The following is a 9,741-nucleotide window of genomic DNA, read 5'->3' as shown; positions in this document are numbered from 1 at the left end:
CCTGCAAGGAGACAAACTCTCCGATTTGCTACGTAACATGTTAATGTCACATCAAACTAATTAATAATTGCACTGTACCTTTCTAATCCCTACCAAAAATTGTCTTTTTTTGCTTTTGCATTTTTTGTTAGTAATAAGTTTTATCCAAACTTTAATGCAAATGAGTAATCAAACAACTACTACTACTTCACAACTAACTACATCCATCTCCTTAAAAATAATGCTACTAATTCGTTGGTTCCTTCTACTAATGGCGATCAAGGGGGTCTGGTTTTTTATGTTAAAAACGATATATGAATTGTTTCGTCTAAAAATTTAAATATTTGAAAAAATAAAATATTACATTTCACTTAATGTTCAGTGTTTTTTTTTCTTTTTTCCCCACAATAATTGCTCAGATGGCTGCTACTTTATAAACTATGGCCAGCTTGAAGATTTCTTCATCCAACTTTGTCACTTGCATCACAAAAGGTCTGTTGCTTTTTGAAAACAACAGCCTGCGTCACTTTTTTTACGACGGACGGCGTCGCTTTATGAAAAAAAAGTTTTTTAGTTATTTTTAAAAAAAGTGACGTTGTGTGTCGCTTTTTGTTCTTCATGTGAAGAACACATGATGAACAAAAAGCGACGGACATCGTCATTTTATTGAAGAAAGAAATTATTTTTTCAGAAAAAACGACACTGCCCGTCGTATTTTGAGAAAAATAAATTAATTTTTTTAAAAAAAGCGACGTTGGTCGTCGCTTTTTGTTCTTCACAATGAACATAAAAAGCGACGGACAACGTTGCATTTTTGAAAATTTATTTTTAAAAATTGTAGAAAAGTGACAGACAACGTCGCATTTTTTAAAATTTATTTTAAAAAATTTTAGAAAAGCGACGGACAAAAGGGACCCTGTCCGTTGCTTTTTTGCATTTTTTTGGGGATGCAGAAATTTGCATTTTCTGCATCCCACCTGCCAAATAAAAATGCAATTCAATATATACATCCTCATGCAACACACATTTCTAAAATAACCATTCAACGCACTATATTATCTAAACATTTAAGCAATTCAAATCAGCAACACTTAAACCATCAAATCCAAAATCCAAAACACTTAACAATTAATCCAACAACAATCAAAACACTTAAACAATCCTAAAGTTTTTTTCATTAGAGTCTATAGGCGTCCTAGATTTCTTCTTAGCAGTTGACTTCGAACTCTTATCAGGATGAGGCCGATCACCTTCACTACCAGATGTCATCTGTATACAAGTTTACATCAATACATATAAAAATCAAGTCATTAGTTCATATTTCATGTGACTACACTTAACTATTTTCAAGCTACTAGTACACATTTCAAGTCACTACATTCAAACCATTTTCAAATATCTAATTGATATTTTATTTCACTATACTTAATCATTTTCAAGTAACTAATTCACATTTCAAGTAACTACACTTAACCATTTTCAAATAACTAATTCACATTGCAAGTCACTACACTTAAATTATTTTCAAGTCACTAGTACACATTCCAAATCACTACCCTTAACTATTTTCAATTAACTAATTCACATTTCAAGTCAATATACTTAATCATTTTCAAGTGACTATACTTTATTATTTTAAAGTTATTAGTACACATTTCAAGTGACTACACTTAACCATTTTCAAATCACAAGTTCACAATTTCAAGTAACTACACTTAATCATTTTCAAGTCACTATACTTAATAATTTTCAAATAACTTATTCACTAGTACACATTTCAAGTCACTACACTCAAATCATTTTCAAATAGCTAATTTACATTTCAAGTAACTACACTTAACCATTTTGAAGTACTACACTTAACCATTTTAAGTCACTAGTACACATTTCAAGTCACTACACTTAACTATTTTCAAATAACTAGTAGACCTTTCAAGTCACTACCCTTAACCATTTTCAAATAACTAATTCACATTGCAAGTCACTACACTTAACCATTTTCAAATAATTAATTCACATTTCAAGTAGGGATGGGCATTCGGTTTGATAGTTTAATATCGGTTCAATTTTTTAATTTTCGGATTGACAAAGATGATAACTGTAACCAAACCGAAATAAATTCGGTTCGGTTCGATTTCTACAAATTCGGTTTGGTTATTTCGGATTTTTATTTCGGTTTTGAAGATTGAAGTAGTGAACCTCTCTTTGTTATGACTGGACATTTAAAATTAATGATCTAAAAAAAATCAAACCTATTTTTCATTTTCAGATATAAATAACTCAACATGAATGAAACTAAATGATCTAACCATAAGTTTAACATAATATATAACTTCATTATGCATAAGTTTGCATAAAAGTCGAAACTCGAAAGAGTGATCGCTGCCGGAAAGATCACAGTCAGCACTGTGGGCTGCAGCCCACAATGGTCGTCTGATCGTCGGCTCTGGTGTTGTTGTACAAACGACGATCTCGCCGACGGTCTATGGTTCGATTGATTGTTCGACTATTGGACTGAAGTATGTTATTAGTTGTATGTGGCATGCTATTACTTATTAGTTATTAGGGTTGCAATTATATAGTTATATTATATTATTATATATTAAATATTATATATTTATATATAATAAAATATATATATTATTAATTATTTACAGAATTTCGGTTAATCGATTTATCCAAATTATTTTTTTCAAAAATCTAAAACCAAACTGTTTAACCGAATTTCAAAAATTAAAAATCAAAACCTATTCGAAAAATCAAAAAACCAAACTAAAATTAAAATTTCAATTTGATTTTTCAGCTTTTTCGGTTTAAACCAAAATATGCCCAGTCCTAATTGCAAGTCACTATACTTAACCATTTTCAAGTAACTACTTCACATTTCAAATAACTATTCTTAACCATTTTCTCGTAACTACTTCACATTTCAAATAACTACACTTAATCATTTTCAAGTCACTACACTTAATCATTCATTTCAAGTCACTATACTTAACCACTTTCAATTAACTAATTCACATTTCAAGTGACTACACTTAACCATTTTCAAGTCACTAGTTCACAATTTCAAGTAACTACACTTAACCGTTTTCAAGTCACAAGTTCGCAATTTCAAGTAACTACACCTGATCATTTTCAAGTTACTACACTTAATAATTTTCAAATAACTTATCCATTAGTACACATTTCAAGTCACTACTCTCAAACCTTTTTCAAATAGCTAATTGACATTTCAAGTCACTATACTTAACCATTTTGAAGTAACTACACTTAATCATTTTTAAGTCAAAACCCGAGTTCACCTTTCAAGTACCTACACTTAAATATTTTCAAGTCACTAATTCACTTCTCAAGTGACCACACTTAACTATATTCAAAACACAAGTTCTCCTTTCAAGTACCTACACTTAAACATTTTCAAGTCACTAATTCGCTTCTCAAGTGACCACACTTAACTATATTCAAAACACAAGATCACCTTTCAAGTACCTGCACTTCAACATTTTCAAATCACTAACTCACTTCTCAAGTGACCACACTTTACTAAATTCAAAACACAAGTTCACATTTCAAGTACCTACACTTACACATTTTCAAGTCAATAATTCACTTCTCGGGTGACCACACTCAACTAAATTCAAAACACAAGTTCATCTTTCAAGTAACTAAGTTCAAACCACAAGTCACTTATTCACTTCTCAAGTGGCCACACTTAACTAAATTCAAAACACAAGTCCACATTTCAAGAACATACACTTAAACATTTTCAAGTCACTAATTCATTTCTCAAGTGACCACACTTAACTACATTTAAAACACAAGTTCACCTTTCAAGTAACTACACCTAAACATTTTTGACTCGCTAATTCACTTTTTAAGTGCCCACACTTTAGTAAATTAAAAACACAAGTTCACATTTCAACTACCTAAACTTAAACATTTTCAAGTAATTCACTTATCAAGTGACCACACTTAACTATATTCAAAACACAAGTTCACCTTCAAGTAACTACACTTAAACATTTTTGACTCACTAATTCACTTTTCAAGTGACCACACTTTAGGAAATTCAAAACATAAGTTCACATTTCAACTACCTAAACTTAAACATTTTTAAGTCACTAATTCACTTCTCAAGTGACCACACTTTAGTAAATTCAAAAAACAAGTTCACATTTCAACTACCTAAACTTAAACATTTTCGAGTCACTAATTCACTACTCAAGTGACCACACTTCAGTAAATTCAAAACACAAATTCACATTTCAACTGCCTAAACTTAAATATTTTTGAGTCACTAATTCATTACTAAAGTGACCATACTTTAGTAAATTCAATTGACAAGTTCACATTTCAAGTACCTACACTTAAGCATTTTCATGCAAGTCCAAATAAGAAGAAATCAAATAAAAAAATTTCAATTGAATTTTGTCAAATTCAGATCACAAAATATATTAAAAGAAGAAGAAACAAAGGAGTAGAAGACAACTTAAATTTAACACAAAACCAAACCTGGGGATGGATTCTAACGAATCCATCACTTTTCTGGTGAAAAACGGGTTGCATGGTTGGCGGATTCACTGGCAGAGCCGGCTGGAGCGGTTAGTGCTATGGGCTTGTGCATGCTGGTTGGTTGGTGGGGAAGATGCAGTGCCGCCGGCATCTTTACTGGTTGCTGTTGTCATTGGCTGCTGTTGTTGATCCGATGGAAGGCAACGATTGGCTGCAGCAGTTTGGTTCATGGAGGAGAAAAAGAGAGATGTGTTTTGGCGGTGGCAGAGGGAGAATGAAGGGAGGCAGTGGCTTCACCGACCGGAGAGGAGAGAGAGAGCAGCGGGAGACGGTTGCTTCACTGGACGGTGGTGTGAATGACGCGATAATTGGATGGTGGCATCGGGTAAGGAGCATGGAGCGGCGACGATAGCTTCCCACTTCTACGATAGAAGGCGGCAGAGTAGTTTTGTTTTAGAGAGAAGGGAGAGCAGAGAGAGAGAGAAGCAGATATTATTAAATGGATTAAGATTAAGGATGGATTAAAAAGGAAAAAGAGAGAAGGTTTATCTCAATCGTTGGATCAAATTTGATCTAAAGCTACTATTAAAAGGATTTTTAAAAAAGGGGGTTGCGATAGCCCTGCGACGCGAGGGCTGCTTAACCCAACTAGGGGTTGCATCGTGAGGGCTGCTTGAACCAAGTAGGGGTCGCGATGCGGGGGATATTTCCCTATAGTTTTAGCTTCTTAAGGGTCAAGGGGCACTTTGGTCCTTTCCTCTTAACCCAAACGTCCAAGTGATGATTTATAGCATCCAAAAGGGCATTACTTGCCCATCTTCCTAAATATTTCTCATGTAAAACCCCTCCCTTTCCCAAGATAAATAATTCAAGCTTTTTCTGTCAAGAACACAAGGATTCAAGCTTCAAATTCATGATTTCTTCAAGAATCCATTGAATTAAGGTATGTGGGAGTTCATCTATGGGTTCCCATTCACCCATGGAGTCCAAGAACCCTTTTTGAATTTAAAGTTATGAGTTTTACATGTTTTATGTTTAAAGTTATGATCTTTACGTGTTAATATGAATTATATCGATGAAACTCCTATGAAATTAGATTATGCATCATGTTTATAAATGTTCTTCGTTGAAATTGCCTTGATATGTTTGAATGATGATTTTCACGTGTTAAATCCTTAACCCATCTTACTAATGGTATTCGTCGAATGGTGATCCTCATGTGTTTGATTTCAAGTTAAGAGTATATGTGTTTTCAAGTGGAATGAGACAATATATATTTTGAATGGTATGATCTTTATATCAAATCTCTAAGTGTGAATTGATTCGTGTAGCCATGATATTTTCATATGCTTGCTCATTCCCATGCACAAGTGTAGGGCCTCCACATGCTTGATGAAATTCCCATATCATATTCAATTAGTTTCAAGATGAATCCCCAAGATATAAATTTTTTCATGTAAATCTATTGTTCCCTTATGTTTAAAACATCCTTATGTTCAAGCTGTGATATTTATATGTTTGGAAGAAAGGCTCAAGTCCTATTTCACGTGAATTCCACGTAAATTCTCATGTCATGATTTTAGTTATGTAATCATGCTATGCACCCATGCTTAAGATATTCCCATGTCCAAGTTCATGATCTACATGTGGTTGATAAAATGCCCAAGTGATGGGTTTATTTAGGTGATGCTTACTTATTATGGTTTCAAATACGCTCATGTGTTCTTATTGTTATTGCTATCGAGTCCTGAGGGTTATGAATACACTAAATCTAGCTATTTACCTAGTTACAATAGCTATAGAATAGTTCCAGTGAGTGTTAAGAACAATAGTAATCAGTCAGTAACAAAACTCAGTAAACTCGATCCAGTACAGTCAGTCAACACGATCAGTGTCAATTCAGTCAAGCCTAGTATAGTTTAGTGATCAGTTCAGTGTCTATTCAGTTGGGAGTAGGATTTAGCACTGAGCAAACCTAGGGATGGGGGCTCACCTGCCAGTTGAGAGTATGACCTTTAGTAGTAGTCCCTTAGTTCCAAAACTACGTAGCCAGCGTAGGTTAAATATAACAACCTTTCAGTTGAAGGTTAATAAAGTGTTCACCTTCCAATTAAGGGCAACATATATCTCACCTGCCATATGAGGGTGATTCTTTAGTAGATCCACATAGCCATTGTTAGTACCCGTGGCATGGTGCTAACACCCTTTCAACTAGGGTCAGAGGTTAGACCCTAAATCAGCCTATATCAGGGTATGTCGGTTAGATGAACACTTCCACAGTTACAGTTTCAGTATTCAGTATTCTATCTAAGTATTTAGTAAAGAACTCAGACAGTTCTACAAAATCATGGCTATCAGTTATCAATTACTTAACCATCAGAATTCAGTACTCCAATTCTGGTCCAAACTTTCAGTTATTAGAACACAGTACTCCAGTTTCAGTCTAATTCAGACAGATGTTATATGCGCAGTATTACACATTCAGTATGTTCAGTAGTTACAGTTTTTCATGTACTCTCATCCAGTTACTTCATAATGTTAATTCAATCAGTTATCATCTCATGCATATGAACCATGTATATCAGCCTACCTCACTTGATCAGCTCAGTACATATATGTTTGGTTTTGCATATTTATGCATTCGTGCTCAGTATAATTCTATATTCAAATTCTCGAGTTATGTCAGTCTTCATCACGTAGTTTCAGATCCAGTATTCATACAGTATCTATGTTCTACCGTATCCCAGCTTCAATTCTATTTATACCATTAAAGTAAAGTTCTACAAAACTAAGTATAGAGATTCACCATCTTATCGGATCATGTTTGTTACTCATGTTTTAAGATATTTTAACTTTCAGTTTATTTCAATCTCTTGGTGAGTCTACTTACACCTAGTCATGCATGTTTTAAGATTACGTATGAAACTAGTTTTACTTATTACATTCACCCCTGCATATTCAGTATATTCCAGAAGTACAGATCCATATATACGTCTGTGTGGCTACATTGTCTCATAATGTAGGTACCAGTTATATTTTATGCATCATGATCAGACAGTTGTAGCTTCCAGCCAACAGGTGAAGAGTTCTCAAATTTCAGGAACTTCAGTCAGATTTAATTCATGTACAATTCATTTATTCTTATGTATTTATTAGTGGTGGTTGGAGGCATGTCCCAATGACCTAAAGTCAGTATAGTAGAGGCTTCTAGATGTCAGTAAGAGTCAGTCATGTAATTTTACTTTTTTCTTTCAGATTAATTAGATTATAAAACTTTATCAGTATTGTATCTATTTCAGATTTTTAGTATAATTATGTTTCTGCACAGAAGAACTTGTTATTTAATGTATAATAATTCAGTTACTTAACAGTATGCCAGTTCATGGGTTAGCTTATGATCCTTCAGGGTCGTAAGCACCGTGTGGCATCCAGGGTGTAGGCTCAGGGTGTTATAAACTTGGTATCAGAGCAAAGATTTCAAGTGTACTAGGGTGTCTATGAATCCGTGTCTAGTAGAGTCTTGCAGAACGGTATGGGGACGTTTGTACTTTTCTTCGAGAGGCTACAGGGTATTTAAGAAATGTTTCCCTTCTTTCAAGTATCAAATCGTGCAGTAGAAGAGTTATTTATGTAGATCCTCATCTAGCTCAATTCATGCCAACTCTCTTTAGTTTTAAGACAACATAAATAGTGAAAGCTTAAATCCCTACAGGCAGAGTTTCCTCAGCCAGTCCTGACAGACAGTTATGGAATTGCAAGCAGGCTCAAAATATCCCATTAGTTCCCTTATGTTCTAACTTTTGAAAATATTCATTCTTATTCATGAAAATCCTACATTAAGCCAAAGTTAGATGTGCTTTCAGATCCCTCCTCAGAATCCTATGATAGTATATGATCTAGAGTTAGAAGACTGAACCCAGAATTTTAGCAGTAGTAGAGTTGGGATAGTGTTATCTACAACACCAATCCAATAAAGCATGCCAATATATACACATTATGAGAGAAAATCTATAACATACCCATAACAACATCTGGCAAGGTTTTTGTATCCTAGTGGTTAAATAAGGCATATAACCGGTTGCGACCACCACCGACAGCTTAAGTAGTACCCTTAGGAGGAGGGGTTGTAGACACAACTTGAGACTTAGCTACCCCTATATTCCCTCCAAGTGAAGGACAGTATCCCTGAATGTGTCCCACTTGACCGCAAGAGTAGCAAGCTCATTTCTCAAAATAACACTTTCCTAGATGGTTTCTACCATAAATGCTACAACGAGGAAATAATCTAGCGAGATGGTCATGCTTTTCTGGGACTAGGTGACATGAGCTCCAGGCCTATCTCCTGACTGGAACCGCTGTTCACCCGAAGTCCTGGGTGCAGGTGCTGTAACGCTCCGAATTTGGTACCTGAAATACTACACGGTGCTCATGACCCCGAAGAACCACAAGCTAACCTATGACTGATATCTGTAACTGAGCACTTAATAATACATTGTAAATATGCAGAATATAAGTTGTAAGGCCATATGGTTCAAAACTAAACTAATACTGAATAAAATACAATGTCTGCAATAGGGTATAAAAATACCCAAAACTAAAATAAACTATCTGAACACATGCTATAGTCTGAAAGCCTCTAAACTGTCTGAAAACTGTGGAGTTGATGGAAAATATCCCCAACTAACTCTGAACTACAAAATTAATAAAGTAATAAAATAATCATGCTATCCACGAATGATGAGGACTCACTATTAGTCTGGCTACTGAACATCTGATCTACTAAGGATGCTTGGGAGCTCGTGCTTCTAAACCTATGGTATAAAACACCAAAATGCAAATACACCAGTACGTTGAATGTACTGGTATGCAAGTGAGGTAGTCTAAATACAGGGGTTCATATGCATGAACAATAATAACTGATTGTATAGCATGAACGTAAGAATACATGCATGAATATGTAACTATAACTAAGATCGTGATAATGCTGACTCATGAATTCTGATAATGTGGATTTACTAATATCTGAGTACTGATATTGGGATACTGAATGACTGAGTCTACTGAATACTGAGGAACTAATGTTATATTACTAATAAAGAAATGACTATTTCTGACAGTTTTGATTATGAAGAACTGGTCTGATTCACTGTATCTGACAATTTGAAACTGAATACTGATAACATGAGTGAATGTCAGTCCTAATACTGATGGAACTAGCTAGGTTTTGCATTGTACTAATTTGACTGT

Source organism: Capsicum annuum, chromosome 6 (assembly GCF_002878395.1).
Source record: "Capsicum annuum cultivar UCD-10X-F1 chromosome 6, UCD10Xv1.1, whole genome shotgun sequence".
In the NCBI taxonomy this organism is placed as follows: domain Eukaryota; kingdom Viridiplantae; phylum Streptophyta; class Magnoliopsida; order Solanales; family Solanaceae; genus Capsicum; species Capsicum annuum.
This window is presented reverse-complemented; position numbering follows the sequence as displayed.